General features: G+C 37.3%; 1 protein-coding gene and 1 long non-coding RNA gene across 2 annotated transcripts in view; one reads left to right on the top strand and one right to left on the bottom strand.

Moving 5' to 3' along the window:
- The window catches only part of SGK1 (serum/glucocorticoid regulated kinase 1), a 159,479-nt gene that overhangs the window by 69,904 nt on the left and 76,705 nt on the right, over positions 1–12,870 (bottom strand). The gene's annotated exons all lie outside the window — the stretch shown is intronic.
- LOC103100447 (uncharacterized) overlaps positions 1–12,870 on the top strand; it is a 65,478-nt gene that overhangs the window by 35,646 nt on the left and 16,962 nt on the right. The window contains exon 3 of the long non-coding RNA XR_001627158.2: positions 2,722–2,882. This is a non-coding gene — a long non-coding RNA (uncharacterized LOC103100447). The remainder of the gene's footprint in view (positions 1–2,721; positions 2,883–12,870) is intronic.

Genomic DNA, 12,870 nt, shown 5'->3' on the forward strand with positions numbered 1-12,870 from the left:
AATACTATATTAAGCCTACTAGAAAGAGCAGAGTTGAAATTTAAAAAATCCTCCCTTACAAGGATCATGAAGAAGGATGCCACTGAGCACAATTTATGGAATGAAAAAAAATGGTAAGAGAAGGGGAGAGTTTCAATTATATTAACCACAGATCTACAGTAGCAAAACACATCTGGAATCCAAGTGATCCCATCAACTTTGAGGCCTCTGGGGGTTGGCCATCTGGCACAAAGGGAATCTGGTGAAGATTACCATCCAAAAGAAAAAGGCAGTGAGTGTGTTTGCTTGGAGGTGAGGGGATTGGAGAAGGGAAGAGAACAAGCTCCCTGATTACTTATTATTGTCTGGATTAATATATAAGTAATAGCATGGCACCCATCTCAAGATAAAATGCTCTAAGGATAGAGACATGGATTAGCAAAAAAAAAATGTTTTTCCTTGGGCAAACTACTTAATCCTCTAGGTCTAAAGAAAGTTGGGTAGGGTGACCTCAGAGGTCTCTTCCAATTCTAGAAGGAAGATCTATGTTCTGATATGAGTTTGAGTAAACTTACAGAATCACAGAATTTAAGGGGGGAAGGGACTTCATTGGCCAACTAATCCATCCTATTCACAAGTGGCTATCTAGTTTTTGTCTGAAGAACATAACACCTTGGAATTCATGAGCAGGAGAGCCATATATAGCTACATACAAAGATGATCATATCCTTGCTCTTGCCATCAACCACAAATGCACCACGTCTCTGTTCATGAATTCTGTAATTCCCTTATCCAATTGACCATAATCTGATGTCAATCCATCTCTCTCTGTTTTGTAACACCAAACCCTGTTTTTCATCCATATAATTCTTTCCCAGGCAATCATCCCTGGATTAGGTATACTTTTTTCCATCCACCATTTTGAACCTTTGGTGAACCAGTTCAACTCTATACCAGCTGAACTCCTCTTGAGTTCTAACTTTATTTTATTACTAATTTTACTCTGCTAGGCCTTGGGTTTGAATCATTCTCACTATCTCATATCTTTGGCCCTATATATATGCTGCTGAACAAAGGTGGAGAAAATCACAAAACAGTATTGACTGAGTCCCCTATAAATTTATGTAATATAACCTCAACTGGGCCCTCATTACTTTAGGGCAATTCTTTGATATTCCCTTAATTAACTCACTATCTCATTCACTAGAATGAATCTTCTAAATTTTTTTTTATTCCTTCTCAAACTTCATATGGCTTCCCCTTTCCCATCCTTTCAGCTCAGAACCATGCCCCACATTTTTTATTATTCAGTTGTTTCAGTCATGTCCAACTCTTCATGACCCCATTTAGGGTTTTCTTGGCCAAGGTACTGGAGTGGTTTGCTATTTTCTTCCCCAGCTCATTTTACTGATGAGAAAACTGAGGCAAACAGGTTTAAATGACTTGCCAAAGTCACACAGGTAGGAAGTGTCTGAGGCCAGTTTTAAACTCAGGTCCTCCCAACTCCAGCCTGGCTCTCTATCCACCAAGACACCTAGCAGAGCAGACCCTTCATTTTCATTGGCTGTCTCCCCTGCCTGGAATTCTCTTCTTCCTCTTTGCTTCTTGGCTTCCTTTAAGTCCCTGATAAAATTTCAAATTCCTCAGTAAGTCCTTCCCAGTCCCCTTTAATTTTAATGCCTTTTCTTGGTTGATTACTTCCACTTTTCTTGTATATAGCTTATTTGTATGTAATTTGAATGTTCTATCCCCTTTCAGATTGTGAGCTCCTTGAGAGCTGGGACCATACTTTGCTTTATTTTATTTTATTTTATTTTATTTTTTAAATCCCCAATGCTGAGTTTAATGCCTGGCACAAATTTATTGACTGGTTTAGGAGACAAAATAACCCCATCTTAACATTTAAGACATGTCAAGGAGGAAATTCATACCTTCCTCTGACATATTTGTAATGGAAACAGAATACTATATTAAATGAGATATGGTCCTGATCCAACATAGCAATTCTTTTATCTCTAATAATGATACCTTGAATAATTTCATATGTGTTTTGTAATCCAGTTAGGAAATATACGAGGTACATATATGTTAAGAAAGCTGCTCTTAACACTTTATTATTGTTAATAACATTATTTTTAACCATAACTACATTGCCTTCTTGTTAGCAAAGAAAAGATACCTCCTTTTGTCTGATCAGCTTGACTGAAAGTTTTGGTTGTTTCTAGGATAATTCAGTTCCTTAGCCTGTCTATAGACCTGTGATAGTCCACTAGGAATATATTGGACATTGCTTTTAAAAAGAAAAATAACAGTAACAACAATAGCTGTTACAACAGCAAAAATAGTTGACATGTGGTTTTAAAGTTTGTAAAGCATCTTTCATGTTCTATTTAATTTGATCCTTACAGCAACCTTGTGAGGTAGTTCCAATTATTATCCCTATTTTACAGCAAAGGAAACTGAGGATAAGATAGATAAATAGATTTGTCCAGGGTCCAAGAGATAGTAAGTGAATTAAGCAAAATTCCAACTTGGGTCTTTTTTTGGCCAGGCTATAACTCATTATACCATGCTGCCTCTCAATCAGTGTCAAGAACCTTAAGAGTTCTATTGGAAATAAAGGAGTATACCATTGAGATTATTGTATTTTTTTTAAAAGTAATTAATATTGGAACAAAGGACTCAAAGTGATTTCTTGACTATTGTTTTTTACTTTGCTCCTATTTTCTTTGTACTTGTTAGCTGCAAACCTTGACCAGATTACAACAAACCCACAGAAAGGACATGGTAAGTGTCCAAGTCTAGGAGGAGTGAAAACATGAAGACATACATGAAACCCTTGGAGTCTGAGTTAAGGCTCTGTCTACAATGACGTCAATGGATAGGGTTGAAAAAAAAGTCAGGTGAGTGACTGGTTGTTTATTTGTAAAACTTCCAAACTCCAAAACAACACTATAAACTTGTTGTTTCCTTACCATCTTTGCCCCTCTAAATGCATAAAGAGGTTACTTTGATAACATGTAAACACCACTATATACTTGGTAACTAGTTCCAATGTGATATGGACAAGTTTGAAGAAATGTTGCTAGGTCAATAGCAGAGAAATAACTAGGGCAAGGTTTGAAGAGCTTTGTTCCAGGGTACTAAAACTTTAGAGGGTGCTAGGAGAAGTTACAAGCCTAAACTCCTAAAAAGAACTGAGTTTTGTATCCCTGTTGATAAGAATAAATAATTATAATTAGAAATGATCAGATGACAAGCTTCCCCTCTCTCACCCTCCCACATCTGGCTATTTACTAGGTGAATTTTTTTCCTGCTCTCTATTTCCCCCTCCTCTCTCCTCTACCAGATAGCTTAACCAATATTAGAGCCAAGGTTTTCTGGCATCTCTACCTATGGGGTTCAGTGTCTCAGGTTCTCTCTCCTTGATAATTCAGAACTGTAACTGTCTTTTTTTTTTAAACCCTTACTTTCTATCTTAGAATTGACACTAGATATCAGTTCCAAGGCACAAGAGCAGTAAGGGCTAGGCTTGGGGTTAAATGATTTATCCAGGGTCAAATAGCTAGGGAGTGTCTGAGGCCAAATTTGGACCCAAGACTTCTCATTTTAGACCTCTCTATTTGCTGAGTCACCAGCTGTTGCTCCCCACACCCCTTAAAAGTTGATTTGAGATCCTGCTTATTTCCCTAGGGAAATTTTGTAAAGTTGTCCCTGGATATCAAATGCTAATTATAGTTCTAGGCTAAAGCACTAAACCCCTTAAGAGAAATAAAATAGTTCCTGGTCAAAGCCTGAATGACATTTCATGGGTGGCAGGGATTATGAGATCTGATGGCTTTATTTATTGCACTGTTCGGTCATTTTTGGTTTTGTCTGACTCTGTGACTCCATTTGTGGTTTTCTTGGCAAGATACAGGAATGGTTTACAATTTCCTTTTCCAGATCACTTTACAGATGAGGAAACTGAGGCAAGCAGGCAAAAAATGCCTGATGTCATAGTTAGTAAGTATTTGAGGCCAGGTTTGAACTCACAAAGATGTGTCTTCTAGATGAGTCCCCCCCACTCCAGACTGGGTGTCATGTTCCACCACCCACCCCAGACTAAGTGTCCCACCCCCCACTGCCACCATAATTATACCAGACACGGGTGGGAGAAAGGGAGGAAGTGGCACATGTGTTCTACTCAGGGGAGGGAGTAAGCATTTCCATTGGGCTGCTGGGCAGAAGGGCAGAGAGGTATGGTGGAGAGAGGTAAGGTAATAGCTCTACCCAAGTCCCTCTGCCTTTCCAGTAACTAACTCTGGTGGGTGACAGCAGTGTACCCACCAAGAGGTCTCTGAGTGCCATCTTTGGCATGTGTGCCAGAGTTTTGCCATCATGACTCTGGACTCTAGTACTCTATCTATTGTGTTACCTAGCTGCCCTGATGGTGATATAGTTTCATTATAAATTAATTTTTTTCCTGATTAGTATAAATCCATTGTTGATTCCTTCTATCCCTCACAACACTATGCCCATGAGAAGTTAGTTATTCTTTATTTTAAATTGAAGATAGAATAGTTATAAAACACACTGCACAGTTGAGACAAGGACTATTTCTACTTTTGAGGTGTAGGGGACACCAGAGAACATTACTAAGCAAGATGCTGGCTTTATTACCATTCCATTATACCCCTTAGTAAAGACTGACCTGGAAGGGGTCAGTGAGTGAGTATTAGACTATTGTATAACTGCTGTTCCTTACATGAAATTCTGAAATATCTAGCATGGATTTTTCCCTGGGACTAGATTCTGTTCTTATTGCTCTTAAAGATAATAATTCTGTTGTGAGGAAGATGAAAAGAACCTTTCTTCTATCTCTCTCTCCCCACAGGAGGAATAAAACAAATAAATAAAAGAATGGAACCAAATTAGGAAAATGACTTAGTCTAAACACAAAGGCCCTATAGACTCAATTTATTTAAAATTTTTTTTCTTTCTATATTTTTGTCTTCATCATCTTGTAAGATCACTGTGCTTAATAATTATGGGATCCACCAAAATTTTAAATATATTCTTAGAAAGGAAGAAGAGCACTATAAGCCTGTCTAGAAGACTCCAAATGACTGGTTCCCAATTTGTGATTTGGAGAATTAGATGAAATTTGAGAAGGAATATCCCAGAAGTAACCCAAATTAATTATATATCCATAGTGATGCTACCCACGTAATAAGACTCACTAGGAACATATCAGCTCAGAACAAGAGGGTCACATTTAGGCCTAGTATTCTATAAACTGTTGAAAATGCATTTGATAAAGTAGGCATTTCCCTATTAATAAACATACTTAGATTCACCCAAAGGAGAATTCAATTAATATCTTTCTAATTCACACTTAAATTCTCAGATATTGACTTTAGAGAGTATTTTAGAGGAAACATGCCTTTGGAATATTTTAAGCAATCCTTTTTGCCTTCAAAACAGGAAGTCACATTTTGGCATGAATAAACCAAGTTGAAGTGATGAAACTGAGTTCAGATTTCAACACAGGGTTGCAGGGAATTTTCATGTTTTTTTCCATCCTTTTAAAAAATTTATGTCAATAGATTTCCTTTTCCACCTGCTGTGAAAGAAAATGCTCAAAGAGTAATCACCAAATATTTGATTTTAAATCAGTGTTCTCCAGATTCTATTCTAGGGAAAGTGTCTGGTGTTATTTACTTTTGCCAAGCTTTTTAACTCCCTGTTTCTCTTCTATACCCTTTGTTAAATGGAATTCAATCAGTAATAGTAGGAAGATGAATTAGAGAGGGGGTAGCTAGTTGTCTCAGTGGATTGAGAATCAGACCCAGATAAAAGAGGTCCTGTGTTCAAATTTGACCTTAGATACCTCCTGGCTGTTTGAGTCTGGGCAAGTCACTTAAAACACCTACTATTGATTCTAAGATGGAAGGTATGGGTTTAAAAAAAAAGACTAGAGAAGATAGCAATCTAGACTTGTTGGTCTCTAGGGAATCTAGGAAATTAAGTTTTCACCTTCAAATTACCCAAGACTGCCCTGTGTAGGTATATTCAAATTAAATGCTAATTACAAAAATACACCAGAGGCTATTCATATGCCAAGTCGTAGCCTTTGGGAAAAGTTAGTGGAGACCTCTTTTTAAATTACAGTCTCTATTTTAAGAAATGAAGCTTAGAGCTTTCTGATCTGCTTAAACAAATGAGCAGTTGCTAATTCACTGATATGTCTTGATCTTCTTTAGGAAGACCAAGTCTCTGTTTACAAACTGCTGCTTTTCAAAACACAGGGCAGTAGTTTAAATGTAAATCTGTCCCTTACTTGTGTAATGGTGGGGAAGTGAGTCATTTAATCTCTTTGGGCCTTGGTTCTCTCATATGAAAAATGAAGGGTTGAATTAGATGGTTCTCTTGGGTCCTTTCCAGCTGGCTTCTCTCCAGACTATCTAGATTTCTTCACCTCTACTTTAGCAATCATCTTACATTGAAAGTTCTCTCTACCCCTACAATCTCTTCCTCTGATTGCAAATTCCTTTCTAGAATGGACATTTGAGGAAGTACCCAAGCAGCCATACTTACTCATCTCTTGGCTCTGCTGCTAACCCTCTAGACTTTTTCTACTTCTTCCTATCAGAATGCAAGTTTCTTGAGGGCAGATTGTGTTTGCAATTCTTTTTTTTTTTTGCTTATATTTATATCCCCAGCATTTACAATCGTGTTGAAATATAATAACTACTAAATAAATACTCAATCTGTTTGTCTAAATTCTCTTAAAAACAACTGTCTGGACCAAAGCTTTTTAGGTGTGGTATAGATTTCTGATGATAAATTTTAGCCTAAGAAATGTAAGATAAAATAAAATCAAGCTGCAAGAAATACTAAGGCAGTTGATAATGGATAAAAACAAGACTCAGGAAGCTCCAAACCATATCAATAATACATGGGGCTGTAATCAGTTTGCAATGCTGTCACTATTAGTTTAGCTTGACTCTTCCAGAGCAGTAACTGCTTCCTTGGATTACTCTGAAACACATTTCAATGTTTTCCCATTCAGACTATGAAGAAGAGACTCTTTTTCAAGATCATAAACTCCAAATGATCAGTGGAGATATTTGCTGCATGGACATAGGAGGTTACCATGGGACATGCTCTGGTTTACTCAGGAATTGAGGGGGGGGAAATGAGAATTGGCAAAAAAATAAGCACTTAAGGGAAGAAATCCTCCTTCATCTTTGGAGGTATATATCCTGGAGCAGCAGTATGAGGCTAACCCCTTGAGGGCAAGGAAACTGGAAGGGATTTAGGGTACTTTTTCCAATTCTGGGACTCAAGTTTATCTAAGGATCTTGTTATTTCAGAGGTTCAGCAATCCCACTTTCCAATAAAGGCTCAAAAACAATAAGGCTTATAAAAATTATCATTTGCCTAATATATTGGATCTATATTATTTACCAATGTTTCTCTTCAACTAAATAAGAGAATATAAGTGATGGTCCCCAATAAATATAGTAATAATCTCTCCAAATATTTCATCATAATAATAACTAGTATTTATATAGTGCCATGAGGTTTATAAATTTCTTTATCTATGTTAACTTGTACCATTTGTTGTTGTTTTGAGTTTTTTCACTTGTGTCAGACTCTTTATGACATCATTTTTGGGGTTTCTTGACAAAGCTACGGAATAGTTTGTTATTTCCATCTTCAGCTCATTTACAAATGAGGAAACTGAAATAAATAGGGTGCCCAGGGTCACATGACTAGTATATATATGTCTAGATTTGAACTCATAAAGATGATTCTTCCTGATTCCAAGCCCATTGCTCTATCACTTCGCTGCCTTAACTCAAACACTGAATAGTTTACTGTCACAGGATCATAAATTTAGATCTGGAAGAAATTTTAAAGGTCATTTAGTCCCTGCCTCCCTTCTATTTTATAGATGAGGACACTGAGGCTAAGAACATTTGCATTTTTTACCCATAGTCCTTAGCTAGAGAATATCAAAAGTAGAACTCTAATTCATTTTTTTTTAAATCTTATTATTTTTGATCCAAGGTCTTGTACTTAAACTTCTATAGTATACCTCATATTACAGATCTAGAAAGTTCTTTTAAAAAACCCAAACCCTTACCTTCTCTTAGAATCAATACTATGTATTGGTTCCAAGGCAGATAAATGGTCAGAGAGAGGCAATGGGGATTAAGTGACTTGCCCAGAGTCACACAGCTAGGAAATACCTAAGGTCAGATTTGAACCTGGGACCTCTCATTTTTAGGCCTGTCTCTTAATCTACTGAACCACCTACCTATCCCCTACAAAATTTAAAACAAATCAACCTCAAAGGTTGAATAAATTAAATATCTTTTAGCATCTCTACTTGATTTTCATTAGGTAAACTTACCTTGATTTAAAAAAAATTTGAGGGTACTGGGGCTAGTATTTATTTTCAAGGTTATAGTTGTATTTATTAAACATTATGATAGGGGATGGCTATGTGGCTCAATGGATTGAAGCCTAGGCCTAGAGTTATGAGGTCCTAGGTTCAAATCTGGTCTCAGACACTTCCTAGCTGTGTCACCTTGGGCAAGTCACTTAACTCCCATTGCCTAACCCTTAATAATGTTCTGCCTTAGAACCAAGACACAGTATTAATTCTAAGACAGAAGATAAGAGTTTTATTTGAAAAAAACAAACAAAAAACCCATTATGAAGGACTTAATGGGCTTCCCAAGATGCTCAATGAAGCCTAGTTTCCTACTCTACAAAGTCCCAGGAGGCTTCCCTAGGACACAGAGATGGACCTATCCATTTTCATTTTGAAAAGACTAGGAGAGGATGAAACCAAGAAATCTCTCCATAGCAGTAGAGAATCCTTTCACTGTTCTGACACCTCTACTACTGCTAGCTCTGCCTTGGATATGGGGAGTCATGGCTACTCAAGGTAGTTCCAAGGTAAAGGGCAACATATTTCTCTGTGAGTGAAGCTAAAGGGACTATGGCATTTTGGATAACCAATACAGTCTGCAGTGATGATTCACATGGCACTTCTTAAGGCATTTCTTTCAAATGCTAAATACAAATTATTCCATCTTATTGTATTGTATTAAGTGCATAGTATATGCAAAAAAAAGTTGGAATAAGTTCTCTTATCCATCAAATGGGAATTAGCATGCCATGTGCAGAGGGCCAAAGAATGATTTTAATGGATGAAGTTAATAACATAGCTATTTGTTTGGGGAAAGAAATGCACTTGTTTGATTTAGAAAGCAGGTGACTGATGCATCATGACTGGGACCTATGAGTCATATAATTGATTTACAAGCTGTCCTTACTATGGAAATGAAAACCAGTCCCAGCTACATTCTATACAATTTATGCCAGTCACCAAAATTACAGATAATTTTAGCCTATGCATTTACAAATATGCTCTGCCATTTTTGCTTTAAAATCCTTTCACATGTAGTATTTTAGTCTTGTTTGAATAAATAACATCATCTATAATAACCATTACCAATCCATCACAAGACACCATGAAAGCACATCAAGCCTTCAGACTTAATCCTTAAAATGAAGCCTTCTGACCTCCTTGTCTCTTGGATTCATAACTGATTCCTCACAGCTGCTGTGATTTCCATTAAGAAGAAAATCAGAACTTTGCCATTCTTTACTGTCTCAAAAACGTTTATTAAAGCCACTTCTTGAATAGCTTTTCCTCACTTCCTTACTGTGACGCATGAGGCTGATTAGTTCAGTCTATCAGAGAATGGTGATTATGAAGCCAATTTATGTGTTCATTCCCAAATGAAGGCCAGTTGGCTAAACCCCATCTGAAATTCCTGCCAACTTTTCAAAAAATTGGCTCCATTGGCGATAAGGAGATTGGGTTAAAGAGTAATGGTACAGATAGAGCAACAGAAAAACAGTACCACCACTAGAAAAATTTCAGATCTCTGATGACAGTCAGCCAATATAATATTTTCATATAAAGGATTATTATTTCTACCTGGAATTATGTGCTTTCCTCTCCTCATTGCTCCTCCTTAGATGGCATTGGTAGCAATGGGGAAGGGAGGATCCTTGCACTTGATATTGGGCTACATAAGGCTATTATGTTGATTCTCAATTATATTATAAAGTCTTGACTAGAAAATGGAAGTCACACCTATGACATAAAATCATAACTAATAGGCTTTGTATAAGTAGCTAGACCTAGAGTTCATTCGAATACTAGGCTTTTTGCTATTATCTTTGATTTGAATGAGTAACATTATAATGCATTCATTTATATAACATTATCCTTTTGCCTTTTCAATTTTCCAGTTTCCAAGTTCATCCATGATATTCACAGCCTTTAAAATAATTCTGATCATCAGTGCTAAACCTAGGCAAAATTAGAAAAGTTAGTAAAATCTGTCCATCACTTACTCCTGTGAAAAAGAATTTAAACTCTCATTGTCCATTTTAAGTTAATGGATCAAGAACTTAGAGTCCCCTGCTTTTCACACTTACTTGGTTATTAACACTTAGTAAGAACCTTTTATTAGAAAAGGAAATTCATATCCTAAAAGACCACAAGCATTGGCTTCCCCCGCCCCCCTGCAGTATGAGGCAAATTGGGAGAGTGTGATTGATTCCTGAGATGTGAGGAGGAGAGCTGATGGGTGGAGAAAACAGTATATAAGCCAGAGCCTTTAGGAACCCCAGGCTCTTTTGCAGCTCAGCTTCCAGGAATTGGGAGTCTTTTGGCAGCTTGGTCTTGTGGTGACTCAGCTTGATTAGGCATTCAACTCTGCCTTGGATTAGGCATTGGTGGCTTTGGATTTCTCTTTCTGATTCAGACTTTGCATTCTGGTGAAGATTTGGCTTTCTGCCTTGGAGACTCAAGGTGAAGAGGGGCCTTTACTCCAGTGAGACTCTTACCTCCTTGGCTTGATAGATTGCCCTTTGAGGCTCAACCTCTTTGACTTTGGTCTTTGATTGTTGAAATACCTGGCTAGAGACACTTTAGTGAGTTAGTGAGATTTGCATTTAGATTTGCATTCAAGGTCTGGAGGCACTTGGACTCCAGATTTACAGTATTTTAAGCTAGGCAATATTTTCTATCTCCTTCCCACATTTCTCTCTCTTACTATCACTATTTTACTGTGATAAAGGTACTAAAGCTTCTGATAGACTACTGACTTAATATTTAATTATAAATGACAACCACAACAACTTTTTAAAATCCTTATATTTGTCAAAATTTGTCAAATTTTAATTATTATGCTTCTATTAATTATTTTTTCATTAGATTTGAGTGTTTCTTCCTTAGGGAGACCCCTTCCAGCCAAATACATCTTCCTTCCCTCTTTCCCTTCCTTCCTTTGTTTTTTTTTTCTTTCCTTCCTTCCTTCCTCTCTCTCTCTCTCTCTCTCTCTCTCTCTCTCTCTCTCTCTCTCTCTCTCTCTCTCTCTCTCTCTCTCTCTCTCCTTTACCTTCTATCTTCGAATTAATATTAAATATCAGTTCCAAGGCAGAAAACTGGTATAAGGCTTAGAAAACTAGGGTTTAAATGATTTTCCCAGGGGTCACAAAGCTAGGAAATGTTTGAAGACAGATTTGAGCCCAGGACCTCTCATCATACAGGCCTAGCTCTCTATCCACTGAGTCACTTAACTGCTTCTAGTATTTCTTAACCTCAGGTTCTCTACTACTCTTATCCTCTTATCCCCCAAGGCATCTAGAGCTCTTGGTCCCTAGTTATTCTTCCCCTGACAAAATTTGTTCTTAGTAAGCTGTTTCCTTAAGAAAGATAATACTAATTTGTACACACACATGTGTATATATGCAAATGATATAAAATATATACATATGATATGACATATACATATATGATCTAAAATTTATCATTATATATATGACTGATAACATCTTAACTATTTATATCTCAGGAGTATCTACCTTTTAATAAAGAATAATTTTTTTTTACTGTCCACAATGAATCTTTAGTGATGGAATTTTGGGTATTGTTAATAGGACTGGGGGTAATATTTAGGGTGGGGAAGGTCCAGGACCTTCTTAGAATCACTCAAAACCATACTAGATCATCAAGTCACGTGGTACTTTGAAGAATTAGCAGCACTCTCTTTGAAGCAGCAAGGCACTGTAAAAGAGAGACAAGAGGAAGTATATGCCAAAGAAGTCAAGCTATCACTATCACCATCTCCCTTCAAAATCCTGCTAGAGAGAGGACTCTGCCTGGGACTCTGGGCACAAGAGTCTTGGGAATAGTACTGAGCCTACCCAAAACCCAAAATACCTACTTCTAGCCAACCTCCAACAGCCATCACTGAGGGGAGAAAAAATTGTGGAGAAGAGATTCACCTTCCTTATTAACATCAGTAATAATTGTTGACCAACTGCCATGACCAGGCAGATAAGCAGAAAGCCTTTGATTGGCAGCAAGTGACCACTTCAACCATTGATTTTCCTTCCACTGAAGTCTTTTCAGCCATCATTTGTGAAGGCAGGCCCTATGACAAAGGGGCTGGCCATCCCCATCAATTTCTAACCAATTGCCACTCATAGAAAAAGCAATCCAGCCTAATTGAAGCAGCATGGTACCCTGAGAGAGAGAGACAGGATGTAGACAGACTACCTATCATGTAGGTCAAACTACCAACAATACCCTGCCCACTATCTCCTCTCCTATCCTGATTTAAGACAGACCAAGGGTCTTGGGAATATCAATGCCTCTAGCCCAGTATCTTAAGAAGCAGTCTCCATGGAAATGCAGTCTGGCAACTTCTCCTCTAGCTGCTATAGTGATGGACAAATCATGACATAATTCCTTTTCAGTATTGCCTCAATATTTTGTTCTTCAGTCCTTTTGTTAAGGGAAATACCTTT

This window comes from Monodelphis domestica, chromosome 2 (assembly GCF_027887165.1).
Source record: "Monodelphis domestica isolate mMonDom1 chromosome 2, mMonDom1.pri, whole genome shotgun sequence".
Taxonomy (NCBI): Eukaryota; Metazoa; Chordata; class Mammalia; order Didelphimorphia; family Didelphidae; genus Monodelphis; species Monodelphis domestica.